The sequence below is a fragment of the Camellia sinensis genome, chromosome 8 (assembly GCF_055761805.1).
Source record: "Camellia sinensis isolate YWXY chromosome 8, ASM5576180v1, whole genome shotgun sequence".
NCBI lineage: Eukaryota > Viridiplantae > Streptophyta > Magnoliopsida > Ericales > Theaceae > Camellia > Camellia sinensis.
In genome coordinates, this window is record NC_138968.1 from 104,239,035 (window position 1) to 104,253,605 (window position 14,571).

Here is a 14,571-nt window from a genome sequence, read left to right on the forward strand (position 1 = left end):
TCACCACCACCGAGAGAGCCTGGTTTTTTCACCTGAGCCACCATGGCGCGAGAGAGCCTGTTCGATGGGTATCTCTCTCTCAGTTGTTTTACTTTATTGTTGTTGTGTCTCTCTTTCTCTTTCCAATCTTTGGCACTGGTGACAATGATAAATCTTGAATTAAAGTGTGTTGTGGTGTGGTGTGTTGTTGAGGGAGCTTAAGCTACAAAAAATAATATTGTGGACATTTTCATTATCAAAAATTAGATAAGGATGTTAGACTAATTTTTCCTTAAAAATTGTCTTGATTATTAAAAATTGTCTTTATTAATTCCTGACCAGTATGGGCTAGTTTAGAGTTCCAATATTAGATTAAATATTAAAAATAAGCCTAGAAAATCTAGTTCAGGTCAATTTTTTTTCTAATAATTCTTGATTTAAGCCTATAATATATCATATTTTAATAACCCAACATCATCATCATCATCATCATCATAATAATAATAATAATAATAATAATAATAATAATAATAATAATAATAATAATCATCTTCATGTTTATCGTGCTTTTTATCAATCAATAAAAAAATATTTATAAATATTAAGATAATTACATTTGAACAAATTCTAACATAAAATTTTTACTTTAAGACCTACACATTTTTTTTTTACTCTATCACTAATCTTTGAGATAACAACTAAAATAAATTTCAATAATTATTATGTTGAGAGACATGTGTGATAAAAGTTTGTAGTACACAACTTTAAAAATTAATATTAATTCAGAACTTTCAAAAAAAAAAAAAAAGAAATTTGAAAAAGTAATGTACCCAACTTTATGTTATGTTTGATTCATGAATTTAGGTAAGAATTTGGAAAGACTAAAAAATATAATAAAAATAAAAGATAGTAGGTATAGCGATCCAGGCTTAGACCCAACCCATTTATTACTTTTGAATCTAGGAAACCATGTGCGTAGCGGTCGTCTTTCCCTCTCTTTTGCTGGGTTTTTGCTTCGAGGGTCAACACCATCCTTGGTGGTGTCAACACTGCCTCATTCTCTTTGTTTTGTTCTGCTCCTAGGGTCGACACCAGTCTTGGTGGTGTTGACACCACCTTGTTGTTGTGCTCTTGGTTTGGCTACTGAAATTTGGGGTTGACACCAGTCTTGGTGGTGTCAACACTTGTCCTGTTGTTGACCTCTGGGGTTGACACTAGTCCGAGTGGTGTCGACACTATCTTGCTGCTCAATCTTGGAAATTTCTACTGAAAAATAGGGTCGACACCATGGGTTCCTAGGGTCGACCATTTCCTTCTTGTTTGGTTCTAGGTTGTCTACTGAAAAATAAGGTCAACACCATGGTTTCCTAGGATCGATCTTTGTCTGTAGCCAACATTTGTGTCTCAGCTTTTTCTTCTTGAGGGTCGACACAACTGTCTCGAGGGTCGACACAACTGTCTCGAGGGTCGACCCCTGTGAGTCTTTTTCAAATTTTTGTTCGGCTTAGGCCCTACTTTTTGGAGATTTTTGACTTGTTCTTTTCATTTGACTTTGGAGCTATTATTCTATTAATACCTAGTCACTATAAATACAACCAAAAGCATTTTTTCCTCATTTGTTACTCCTCTTTCTCCATCTTTAATTGTGAACCTCTCGTCTCTCTCTCTCTCTCTCTCTAAAGTCTACTTTTCCCACTTAGATTCTTAGATCTACTCACCTGGAGGTACCCTTTCACCCTGATCCTTTGAGATAGATTGTAGATCGTGTTAAGGACTTCCTTTTGATCCGAGTGGTTCGTGATTTCGTTGACGTTGAGTTTTTTTAAGCCCTTCTCTTCCACCTTCTAAAGCTTGAGGGAGGGATTCTCCGCACTTCCATATGAGTTTTAATTTGGTTATTTGTTTTTATAAAACAACATTGTGAAAAAGTGGATTTTTGAACAAATCTTGAGTTTTGGTTCAAAATCAAAAGGAGGGGTTTTCAAATGGTTTATTGGGAATGGCTGTGGATAGATATTTGTTAATGAGATATGATAAAATGATGGGTTTTTACCTTGGGAAATTATTTATAAAGGAAAGAGGGTTTTTTTCCTAGAAATCTCAAATGTTGATTTTGTACTGATAAATGGAGTTGATATTGAAATGGTGAAATTGAGTTGTTACGGATGATGATGGTAGAGTTGGATATGTATTATCACTCACATCTTGAAATTTGGAAGGTTTGTCTTTATTGAAATTATCTATTTGTTTAGAGATATTTGTTTTGGACTATTGGTGGAGGATAGCTATGATTATTGTAGAAATTGCATGAGGATTAGGCAAATTGAAACTATTTTCTTATTCGTTTGCATTGGCATTGTTACACATTTAATACTTGGAAAATGTATATTGTCTTGAGAAAAAGGGGTGAATCTGGGAGAAAGTTGTTGTTACATCAAATAAGTTAGCATGTGTGTCCATGATGAAAGTCCTAAAAATCGTGCATATATATGGGTGCCAATCCCGTGGATGAAATATCTGTAAAATAGCAATAATAATGTTTGTATAGCCTACACTTACATGGGTGCCGGTTTACGGTTTCTCATGGACGAAATTTTCGTGAAATGTGATACTTGTCTAGAGATTCCCAGAGTTATGATTCACTATCATGTTTCTAATGTAAAGGAAATGATTCTTGAATTGTGGCATGAACCTGGCATTGCATGGTTTCAAAAAAAGATATAAAATGTTTTGTCACGAGTATTGCATATGCATTTCACCCTTATATCTTTGTTAAGATTCATATACTGTGTTAGATTATTTCTACTGGACTTTGGCTCACCCTATATGGGAAAAACATTTTGAAGTGCTGATGAAATGCCTCCGCCAAGGCAATAGCTTAGGAGGACCTGGAGCAAGGGCTTTATTTTGTTTATTTTGTTGTATTTACTTGTACAAGCCTAGGGCTTTAACTATATTGGATTTAAATCCATTTTGTTGAAACCAAGCACTGTCTTAGAAAACTGTAAGCCCTTAGGGCATTTCTTAATTGCTTGATGTTCATTCTATTATGTAACATATGCTATAGATTCAAGGATAGGGTTGTGAATGTATACTTGCATATGTTACTCTTTTGTAAACCTAATTGGAAACTAATGGAAGATAATTACTTTATTATTGTTGTTATTTATTAATGTTGTGGATGGGCTACTATATTTATTTTGGGACGTTACAACTTGGTATCAAAGCCTACCAGGTTTGAATACTTTGAGTACGTGGAAAGTGGTTCTTACCACAATAAGTTTATCTCGATTGATAGAGATATTTGTATGTATGGTATGCTTATGTGATTATATAGGTATGTGATTTAATTTCTAAGATGTTGATTGGGTCTACCGGTTTCTAGAAGTTCTGTTAGAAGAGCACTTGATACTATTTCTAATTGGAACTCTGGCAGCGCTGCGGGACAATCATTATCTAAAAAGGAAGTTCGTATGTATTTATGTGATTATATGCTTACGTGGAGTGAATTATATGTTGTCCACCACAGCATTAGGACACGAGTGAGTTAGCTTTGGTACATTTATAAATGTACTAACCTTTGACATTACCTCTATTAGGATGCTAGGACATGGGTGTGGTGGTACTAGGTGTGGCAGGCCTAGATGGTAGGAGGTGCCGTCATCGGATGAAATTCCGGCACAGGAGGAAAGAGTTGGTCAGACCAATGTGGCCGAACTAGTGTGTCAACAGGCCATGGGCGCTTTGGTGCAAGAAATGGCCGAAGCCTTGCAGGAATCCATAGGCATTCTCAGGGCTAAGAATCAAGTCCAAGCCCAAGTAGGGGAGACAGGGCCATCTTTTTTGAAGAGGGAGTTCTTCCTATTGAATTCGGATGAGTTTTTAGAAGATCTGAATGAGCCACTAAAGGCGGATGAGTGGTCGGAGTAGATGGTGAAGACATCCGAGATGCTTAGCATCGAGGTCGATGGGTTGAGAATGACCTTGGCATCCTTCCAGTTGAAGGGAGATGAGGGTCAATGATCGGGATGACTTTGGAGGTTTTTGTCAACGCCTTCCAGGACAAGTTTTTGCCTCCCACTGTTAAGGAGAAGTTGAGAGAGCAATTCTTGAAGCTCAAGCAGCTTAACACACCAGTGACCGAGTTTGAGGCTACCTTTACCAGCTTATCGAGGTTTGCATCTGAGCTTGTGGCGATGGAGGAACGCCGTTGCTTGGAATTTGAGAAGACGCTGATGACCAGACTCCTTTCCAAGGTGGCCGTATCTATGATTAGGGATTACGGTTGCCTTGTGGAGGCGGCGGCTCATTTAGAGACCGTGATTCAGATGGAGGAGGAGCAGATAAGGGGCTCTAAGAAGAGATCCAGGGATGTTCATGGGAGTACCAGCGATAACAAGAGGGGCAGAGGGGTTCCATTCCACAGCAATCCCAAGAAACACAGTCTAGATCCACCTTTCCTATGCCGTGTTCAGGTTCAAAGAGAGGTAGTTAGAGAGGTTTCACTTGTTTTAAGTGTGGTCAGTTGGGTTATAAATCTCCAGCTTGCCTGCATAGAGGAGGAGGGCAGCAGTCTGCACCATCGACAGCTCGTTCTTAGAGCTAAAGTCAAAGGAGTGGGCAACTGCCTACCTGTTATCAGTGTGGGCAGTCGAGGCTCGTGAGAAGGTTTTGCCCTTAGTTGGGTGGCACATCCAGTGTGTTTGGTTAGAGGCAGGCACAGACTTTTCAACCTGCACAGTCAACTCAGGCCTCGAGGGCCAATTAGGGAGCCTCTTCGGCTCAGTCTGTGCATCAGACTTATGCTCCTAGTGATAAGCAGGTAGAGTAGAGACCTACATGACGTGTATATGCTACTACCACGCCAGATTTAGTACCAGCGCCTTCAGTAGTGAGAGGTAACTTCTTATTGTGTAATTATATTACTAATGTGTTGATTGATATGAGTGCATCCCATTCTTTTATCTCGTCTGCATTTGCATCAGTATGGGGGTTAGAAATGGCTCGGTTAGCATCTTTACTCAGGGTAGAGTCACCAGTCGGTAGTGAGGTTGTGTTGGACTAGGGATGTCGGGGTTATGAGATAGAGGTTGCCGGTTGCCGACTTTTTTTTGCATTTGTGTTTATTGATATGTTAAGTTTTGATGTTATCTTGGGTATGGATTGGTTGTCATCTTATTGAGCTGTTATAGACAGTTACCGTTAGAGGGTTAATGTATGTACCTCGAGTTATGATTGTTTTTATTTCTTGGGGGACAGAGTTAATAGAGCCTTGTTGCCAGTATGTGATTCACGTGGTTGGGTGTTGAGAGTGATGTAGTTGAGTTACCGAGGGTAGTTTGTGAATACCTGGACGTCTTTCCCGATGATCCCACTAGTTTGCCACCTTACTGTGAGATAGAGTTCTCTATTGATTTAGTGCTTGGCACGGCATCGATTTTTATGGCACCGTATAGATTTGCATCTGCTGAGCTGAGCGAGTTAAAGGTTCAACTCTAAGAATTGTTAGATAAAGGTTTATCCGCCTTAGCACTTTGCCTTGCGGAGCACCAGCTCTCTTCACCAAGAAGAAGGGTGGCACAATGTGACTCTGTATTGACTATCAGAAATTGAATCGGGTAACTGTTAAGAACAAGTACCCAATGCCTCGTATAAATGATTTGTTTAACCAACTGAAAGGATCTTGTTGCTTCTCTAAGATAGACTTGAGATCGGGTTATCTCCAATTGAGGGTGAAGGAGGAAGATATCCAAAAAATGATATTCCGTACGTGGAATAGCCATTACGAGATCCTAGTGATACCTTTTGGGTTAACCAATGCACCGACTTTGTTTATGGAGTTGATGAATCGAATCTTTCACGAGTTTCTAGACCATTGTGGTTGTCTTTGTTGATGACATTTTAATTTACTCACCCTCTGAGAAGGAGCACGAGGAACACTTGCGAGTTGTGCTTGAGTTGCTTAGAGCCCACAAATTGTATGCCAAGTTTGGGAAGTGCGAATTCTAGTTGAAAGACGTGAAGTTTTTAGGTCATTGGAGCAGGTTTTCATGCTCCTCGGAGGGGTTTTGTCACGACCTAAACCTGCCCCTAAAATTTTAGGCCATGATTGACCTGTACTTAGGCCTCAAAACACAAATTTCACAAAATTCAATAACAGGGCCTAAAGCGGAAGCAAATAAATAATAAAACGTCTATTGAGTAGTGCTTATATGCCAAGATTTTAAAATATCACGTCAAATAAAGAGTTCGCATACACAGTTCATATATATATACACATCCAAGTCATGTAGGTATTCATAAGAGTTAGAAGCCCAAAATTACATATTGATCAAGTGTTCAATACAAGCCACCAAAGGCTTAACAAAAATGTAGCATAGGGACTCCTCAAAAGGCAAAAAGGCTCCAACTTTGGAGACTTAACAAAACAGGCCCAACAAAAGGCTCCTGAGCAGACCTAGGATTGGCCTTCGAGCTGATCAACTACATAAACATATATAAATATAGAGTGAGCAAGGCTCATTGAGTAATAATAATGTAAGGAGGTTCATTCAAATGAGCACATGTCTTAAAGAATAAAGATATAAATCATGTACATGTCTTATTCATAATCATATTCCAAAATGGCCTCAGGCCCACATAAGTCGGAATGGCCTTGGGCCCAATATAATACGAAATGGCCTTAGGCCCAACATAATACACAACAGCCTCAAGCCCAACATATCAACAACTGTTCAGAATATTATAGGGTAAATGGAACATCGGTATGTCTCCATCTCTCTCGGCCTTAGGCCACGAGTCATAAACAATCCATATCATTATAGGGTAGATAAAACATTGGCATGTCTCAATCTCCATCTCCCTCGGCCTTAGAGCTATGAGTCATAAGTAGTTCATATCATAACGGCCTCGGGCCCATTATTCATAACCGAAGCAGAATGACCTCGACTCCATTTCATATACCATTGTTCAATCATTTCTATCAAAACATAATTCATATAACGTATGCCATTCACAATCAAGATATAGATGCCATTCACGATCAGGATATAGAAATTGGAAGCAAAATTACATAAATAAGATATATCATTACACTACTATTACTCACAGTGATGTGGTCGTGCAACCGTCCCTTCTGGCACGTGACCTACACCTGGTACACACATAACTTGTAAGTAATTCACTTTCCTTAGCCTTTTCTCTTTAATCATTTGTTCGATTCGTTTAACTCTTATTCATCTTTAAGCATTTTGGAGGCTTAAATCACACATTAACAGATTTAGTGGGTCGAAAAGGGTGAAAGAATTTGATAGAATTTTTCCCCACTGGCCGCACGTGCAGAAGTCCCTCCACTGCACATGTGGCTTCACATGTGCTTTTATTGTAGACTACCCAACTTGCCTTCCCTGTTTTTCGTATGTGCGACCGTGAGCCCGCACATGCAGCTATGCATCCTGCATGTGCGGCCATGAGCCCCACACATGCAGTCCTGGGCTTTGTTTGAGCAATCTGAAAATTCAACAACTTCAAGCTTTCCAAAGGCATTTTCAAGGCTTTATTTCAAGCAATTCATTTCAAAAACATAACATATGACCATAATAAACATGAATTTCAAGCTCAATTAGATTATAACTCATTTTAATTGGATATACAACTCAAATTGCCGCAATTCTTTCATTTCTTCATCTTTTCATGGTCTATCAAAACCTATACAAACATATATACATATATGAGTTCAAAGCATGCAAAAACTAAAGATTAAAAGGTAATTGCTCATAATCTAACTCAAGACAACTCAAAACACAAGAATCAACCCTTTAATTAACCAAATCCAAAGATCACATGTTCAATTTCATGAAATATATGCAATCAAGATCATAACTCATAAACCATAACTTCAATGAGTGTAAAAGCTTCATCCTAGGTCTCAATTCCAAGCAATTACAGAGAGATTAAGGGAATGCTAGTGGATTTACACTTACCTTGAGCTATATCCTTGATTTCCCCCCCTTAAATTCCCAAGCTCCAAGCCTTTAGATAGAAGTCTCTTCTTCTCTCTCTCTATCTCTCTCTCTCTCTCTCTCTCTCTCTCTCTTTACTCTCTTGGATGACTCTCCCGAATTTTCCACTCAAAAAAATGAGAGGAGATGAGCTCAAAAGGGAACTTATATCACATATATATAGCTAGGATACTTGCCAAACACGCCTTAACGAATTAGACTGAATAAATTTTCAATTAAACTTCCCAAATGACTCTAAAAATTCCTATTTGCATATTCAAAAACTCAATTTCGATTTCTGAACCCATTAAAGTGAGTTTGGCTTCAATAAATCTAATTAATTCATTGCAAATCAAATTTTTACAAAACTTCATATTATATTCTAAAAATCATGCTAATCATAACTGTAGAGTCAATTTCGGTTTATCACGCCTCTAAGGCTTTCAATTTCCAGTTTAAAGGTTGTAATTTCAACATATTTTCTCATAACTGACAGATACAAGTTGATAAACATGAAATGCACACACATTAAAACATGGAATTTCACATAATCACACATATAACCACACCTATAATGAGAGAATTAAAACATATGGAGCATATGAGAGAGTCGGGTTATTACAGGTTTAGTCTCCTCGAATGCGATTGCCCTATGGTTCGGACTCACATGCTATACAACTATGGTAAGCATTTAAATAAAATGGAGAAAGAAATGGAGGTTGGAAGACATATATCAAGTGTTACAAATTTGCCTCTTACAAGAGGGTCCAAATGTCCTAATTAACTAATTATTACAAACACAAATGAATTAACTAATTATTACAATACAAATCTCAAAGCGACTGAAAGGCGAGGAATCGCGTGCGTACAAGCAAGAACATCCTCCTGAAATCCCCTTTACTTATTACCAGAAACTGTCCTATTTAGAGTCAGAAAAATAATTCTGTTTTGGACCTGAGGATCTGCTCTATTTTGTTGAAAAACCACCATTGCCGTACAAACAAAGTGGTTGGCTGGCCTAACGAACTCGTACAAGATTATGACCGGTCGGCCACTGCTTCTGGAGAAAGACCTATTGCAACAAAACTGGAACATAGCAAAAACAAAGGGTTTCCAAAAGATGTTCATCTCTCATGTTCCCTCCTGTCATAAAGATTTTCAATGAGAGAGTACGTTTGCTTCACAAATTATCAAACATCCCAAGGGTATTTAGATGATGATTAATGAAGCAACGGGACGGAAATCAATGAATACAAAGCTAAGGCAAATTAAGAAGAGGAAGCATTCAAAGAGATAGCATGAAACTTACTATATCTCCTGGAAAATTAGAGTAAGTGAGTACCCAAATTTAGAGAGAATATGTTTAGAGAAAGCCATTCTTGAAAATAAAGCTTACAAACAAAAGATTACATCATTAAGGAAAGCAAAGAGACTCTTCTTCCTACTTATGGAAGATGAATTGAAATCCATTTCCATGCTTCAAAGGGAACTATAAGAGTCTCTAATACCTCTGATGAAAGATCTCTCATATGGCTTCAAAGCAAAATCAAAACAAGACTAAGAAAATGAATAAAAGCGATAAAGAGTTGTTGTATGCTCATCTTCCTACTCATGGAATATGGATGAGACATCCATTTCCATGCTTCAAAGATAGAACTAGAAGAGAACTTACAATAACTTTGAAGAAGAGGGATAGAGTCAAGAATTAAGCTATCTATTTAAAGCTTTAAATACATATATACAGTTCACATTCATACAAAAACTAACTAAAACAGTGTTGAAATTGAAGAAAAAGAAGCAAAAGCATGAAGAACACCACGGGAACATCACTAATGGATAAGCCTATGGAAGGGTGGCTAACCCTTCCACCTTCAACAAGGTTTAAATTCCATTTTTAAGCCTAAAACAACTCTGAAAATCAATGTTTAAAACAGGGGATGAAGAATAAGGGAATAAAAGAATAGGTAATGAAAAGAGTTCAAAGATCAACCTATTGAAAAGAGGAAGAGCTTCTTGATTCACAAACTTCAATCCAAACACTCTCAAGTATCTAAAATTTGGTTCAAAACTTCAGCAAAAAACTTCAAGTTCAAGCTTCAATGGTGTATTTATAGAGTATCTATTTTGAATATCAAGAGAAAGAGCTTTGAAGGAACTCCTAGGTGTGTCAAAAACAATTCTCTAACCCTAAATTTTGAAGGGAGATGGCCTATTTATAGATTATTAACTGCCTTCCAGTGGAAATATCTTCAAAAATGGATAGGTGGTCAAATCTCGTGCATGGGAGTAGCCTGTTGCTGTAGAAATATTTTCTACATTGAACATGGTCGGCCGACCAATCAATTGTATGACTAACCCAAATAATGTGGCCTGCTGGCCATTTTTTGGTCTTGCTGCTTTTTAAGTGGTTAGGCTAGAAAAAAAAAAGCGGGTTTTGGACTAAATGGGGTGCAAGGTTTTGAAGCTCGAAACCAAATTCTTTTGCTGAAAGTGTTGTATGTTCTTGGTGTAGCTTATTGATGAAATAAATACATTGCACTATGTATTTGACTCATCAACTATTAACTCTCGGCCTTTGTTTTGAAAGACCGTCCTGTTGCTGGTGCTGTTTTTGGAGCAACAAAGTTGTGGCAGTTGCAACAAGTCCTGGATGCATGCAAGATGGAGCTTAATCCTGAAATCATTGAAGATATTGACAAGGTTCATACCACATACCCAAATCCTTGCCCCTAATCCACCTTGATATATTTTTTTACTTTCTCATTCAAGAATTTTGGTAATTTGTTTGTCATTTGATCTGTGCATAGGCATATGAATTATTGTTGTACTGACTATTGCAGTACACAATTAATTTGATTTGATTTTGTCATAGTAGAAAAGATCCTGAAATTGGGAATATTATGATAATGTTTTTTCTTTTCCAAATTCTCCATCCTCCAATATGGAAACTTTGAAAGTCCTTAAAAGTATTTATTTTTCTAATCAAAACATAGAAGTATAATGATGTGCACCATAGTGTTAGATGTTTTGAGTTTGAAAGCCGATACCACTTGCATCCTTTAAAGATTGTCTCGGGACCACCCTCCCCATTATCGAACTGGGCAGCCCCCTAAATCTTGAATGTCATCCTCTGCAGTAGTTTGATAGTTATTTTTGGTGCTTCGAATAGAGTAGTTCTTATCCGGGTTTGCTTGCTTTTACCTTTCTCATGTTTGGTATCGTTCTTCTTGGTTTTTTTTTTTTTTTTTTGTGTGGGAAAATTATTTTTAAATAATGTCCAGCTTAGTTACAGCTTGGAATATGGAGAATCGTAAGCCAGGGGGTCCCATACAAATACTAGCTTTTCTGTTTGTCTTAGTTAGCATTTGTCGCTAGTTATGGAGGCTAATGTCGACTGAGCATTGTCTGGAGTTTTCTTGATGGTCCCACCAGCATATATGGAGTCAAATGTTGATTGAGGCTCTCTTTGTGATTCTCGGAAGTTTCTGTTGAGCAGAATGTAAAAGCTGAGATAAAAGTAAATGAAATATAAGTTAATATAAATGATAAATTAGTGTGAACATTACACAAAAATGTTTGTTGGTCCATCACATTAATCAACATTGACTTCATCTTTTTGATGGTTGTGGTTTTGTACAATACAGGTTCTGTGAGTGTTTGTTTTTTACAAAAGAGGAATACAGATATTAAATCAACTACTGATGTGTGTGTTTTCCCAGTTCCATTGATCATTGCACTTGAGTTGAGTTTGCCTTTGTTAAAAGCCCATGTTCACTCCTCTTTTGTACATGTGGTAATTGATCTATGCTGTACTTGGCCATACCTTCTTAGACATTTTTCTTTCCTTTGATCTTTGATTGATGCCATGCCACTGACTGCTACTTCTAAGTTTCCTAAATGTATTCATTTTTATTGTTTTGGTATTCTATCTTATCTTGTAATACCACTATCTTATAATAACATTCTCCTCGTAGCTACACATTATTTGAATAGATTTCAGTGTGTCGACAATGGGTCCACATTGGTGATCTGATATCCGTATATTACATAATGTGCAATGATCCAGAGTTTGGAAGTAGATTTCAGTGTTTGATCAGATCTGTTTTTCTTTGACTTTGGCATTGCATTTTCCTTTTTCATTCAGAACCACAATGAGAGCAAGGCAGAAAGCGAGAGAAGGTATTATGAGGATAACAAGTATGCCACTGATGATTAACTGATCCTGGAAGAAGGTATGGTGTAATGCCCATTCATGGGCAATCTTTTGAGTGCCTATTGTATTAGTTTTACTGATGAATTTTACCAAGATGAATGGATCTGTCATATTACTTACTTAGCATGACACATATGGATTTCTCAATAGGGTGGGTGTGACATGGTTGAGACCTAATTTTGAAGACTAGCCCTAGTTATGGACCAAATATCTGTATTCTATTTGTAATTGATTATATTAAATCTGCAGAAACCACTTGCAGAAGTTGTCAATGATAGAGGTGCAATAATAGCAGCAACTGCTGCACAGAAGAAGCACTACGATCCTTCAAAACTAAAGACAGTAATTGTCATAAGCTCTGATGAGGAATTAGAGTCCAAGGAGAAAATGCCTGTCGCTGTCATTGCAAGAAAGTCGTGAGTTCGGTCTTCTAGAATGCCACATAGAACCCGACCTATGACAGCACTACTGGTCTCAATGTTATTTTGGTATCAACCATTTCTCCAGTCTATGATTTTGTTTGCTTTCTTCCCTACTGGGAGAGAAGGGTATGTTTCCTATCTTTACGCTTTGGGCCAACAAAAATCATGCTTTGTAAGTATATATATGTGCTTTTTTCCAATTTATGTCTAGAAAATATATTTATTTTATTCTGGTGCAAGAAAAATAGTCATACATTATTCCACCCACCTTGTTCTTTCCTTAATGTTGTTAAAATGCTGTTGTTCCTTAAATGATAGCACTTCCTTTCCACATTTTTTATAATAAAAAAAGAAATGGATAAAAAGTAATAATCGTAGCACTTTATTTTGAGCTCGTATTCCCACTACAAATAATTAGAACTTCGCTTTTGGTGGGAATCATGCTAGATTGTTGGTTTGGACTAGGGATTTGTGATTTCTGGAATCTGGATCATTGTAATTTATTACTTTTGGTGTTTTATTTCCTTTCTCCAATCTTGTTATAAGGTGTGCAAAACTAATGAATACTGCTATTCATGCTACTAGGGCTCCATGAAGTTACTGGATACCCTATAACATTTCATTGTTTCCTTCGTTTTATTTTTCATTTTTTAAAAATCCCTTCTTTCCTATTTATTATACTATATCATTTGTATGTGAAGCAAGATTTTTTTGGTCACTATGCAAAGCAACTTATTTAAAGCTAACTCAAGCTCCCTTTTTCATTCCAATTTAATGGGAATCCATGTTTACCTGTCCACTGGTTGATATGTCTGTTAGGTAATTTATTTATAATTATTCATGCTAATTTTTCATTTCTATTCATGCTAATTTATTTAGAGAGAGCGCCGTCGTCTAGAATGCGAAGCTACTTTGGCAAAGGGATCTAAATCAACCTAAATGGATCTCCCCATGTTAAGAGCTAGGAGATAACAAGATCTTTGGTTAGCGTGAATAGCTTGTGTTTGTTGATCACAGAATGACCCTAATATATGAAGAGATAGGAAAAAGAAGCCTTTGTTTGTTCACCCCTTGAATTTTGGAGCTCATATTATATCTTTCAGTTGGGGGCAGCATGATATTCTTCAAGAAAATCTGGCAAACATAGTTATACTTGTCTAGCTGAAACAATTTTTACCTGAGTAACTGTTATAACTGTTTTGTGAATATGTTATTTTGTGGTTAATGCGAAAGTGAATTAATGTTGTATTTGCTATTTGAATGAGAGTTATTATTTCAAATTAGTGTTATTTTTTAGTTTTATTGCAAGTTTTTTCAATTCAATCACATAAAATTAGCACAATTTAAAAATAAAAAAAGGTTGTCACGGCATTTTTAAAAGCGTCACTAAATATCATACCAACGGTTGGATTTTTTAAAAAAGAGATACAATGGTGGCTGAAAAGCGTTGCTAAATAGCATGTTGCCGTTAGTAGAATATAGCGACGTTTTTAAAGCGTCATAAGTCAGAAAAAGATTTGACGGCGTTTTTGGGACCTATAGCGGCGTTTAAAAAACGCTGCTAAAACTCCCATTTCCAGTAGTGTGGAGCCGTGGTATAACACTAGTCTTAGAAAAGGGATGAGCTGTGAGCCGACTTGGTGTCACGACCCAAACCCGGCCCTAAGGGTTTAGCACCGTAACCGGCCAGTAATCTGAGATTACCGAAGGCCTGCAGAACAGTAATACAGTAAAACAGAGTACAGGGCCTGGCGGAAGCCAATACAGTAATTAAACAATGTCCAATGAGCTGTGACAGTCTGTATGCCAAAAAGATTTTTCATGCATTCATACATAAACAGTACAGAACAGTATGCACAATATTTACATTCATCCAAACTAGGGACTCAACCCTAGATAGCGGTACAGAGAACAGTCAGTCTATACAAAACAGTAAAACAGTACAGAAGGGGAATTC

At 37.1% G+C, this 14,571-nt stretch overlaps 1 long non-coding RNA gene across 1 annotated transcript; it reads left to right on the top strand.

Moving 5' to 3' along the window:
* Positions 1-12,790, top strand: LOC114260934 (uncharacterized). Its single transcript, XR_003628788.2, has 3 exons — positions 1-68; positions 12,124-12,211; positions 12,442-12,790. It is a non-coding gene; the product is annotated as an uncharacterized LOC114260934 (long non-coding RNA).
* The last annotated feature ends 1,781 nt before the right edge of the window (positions 12,791-14,571 follow it).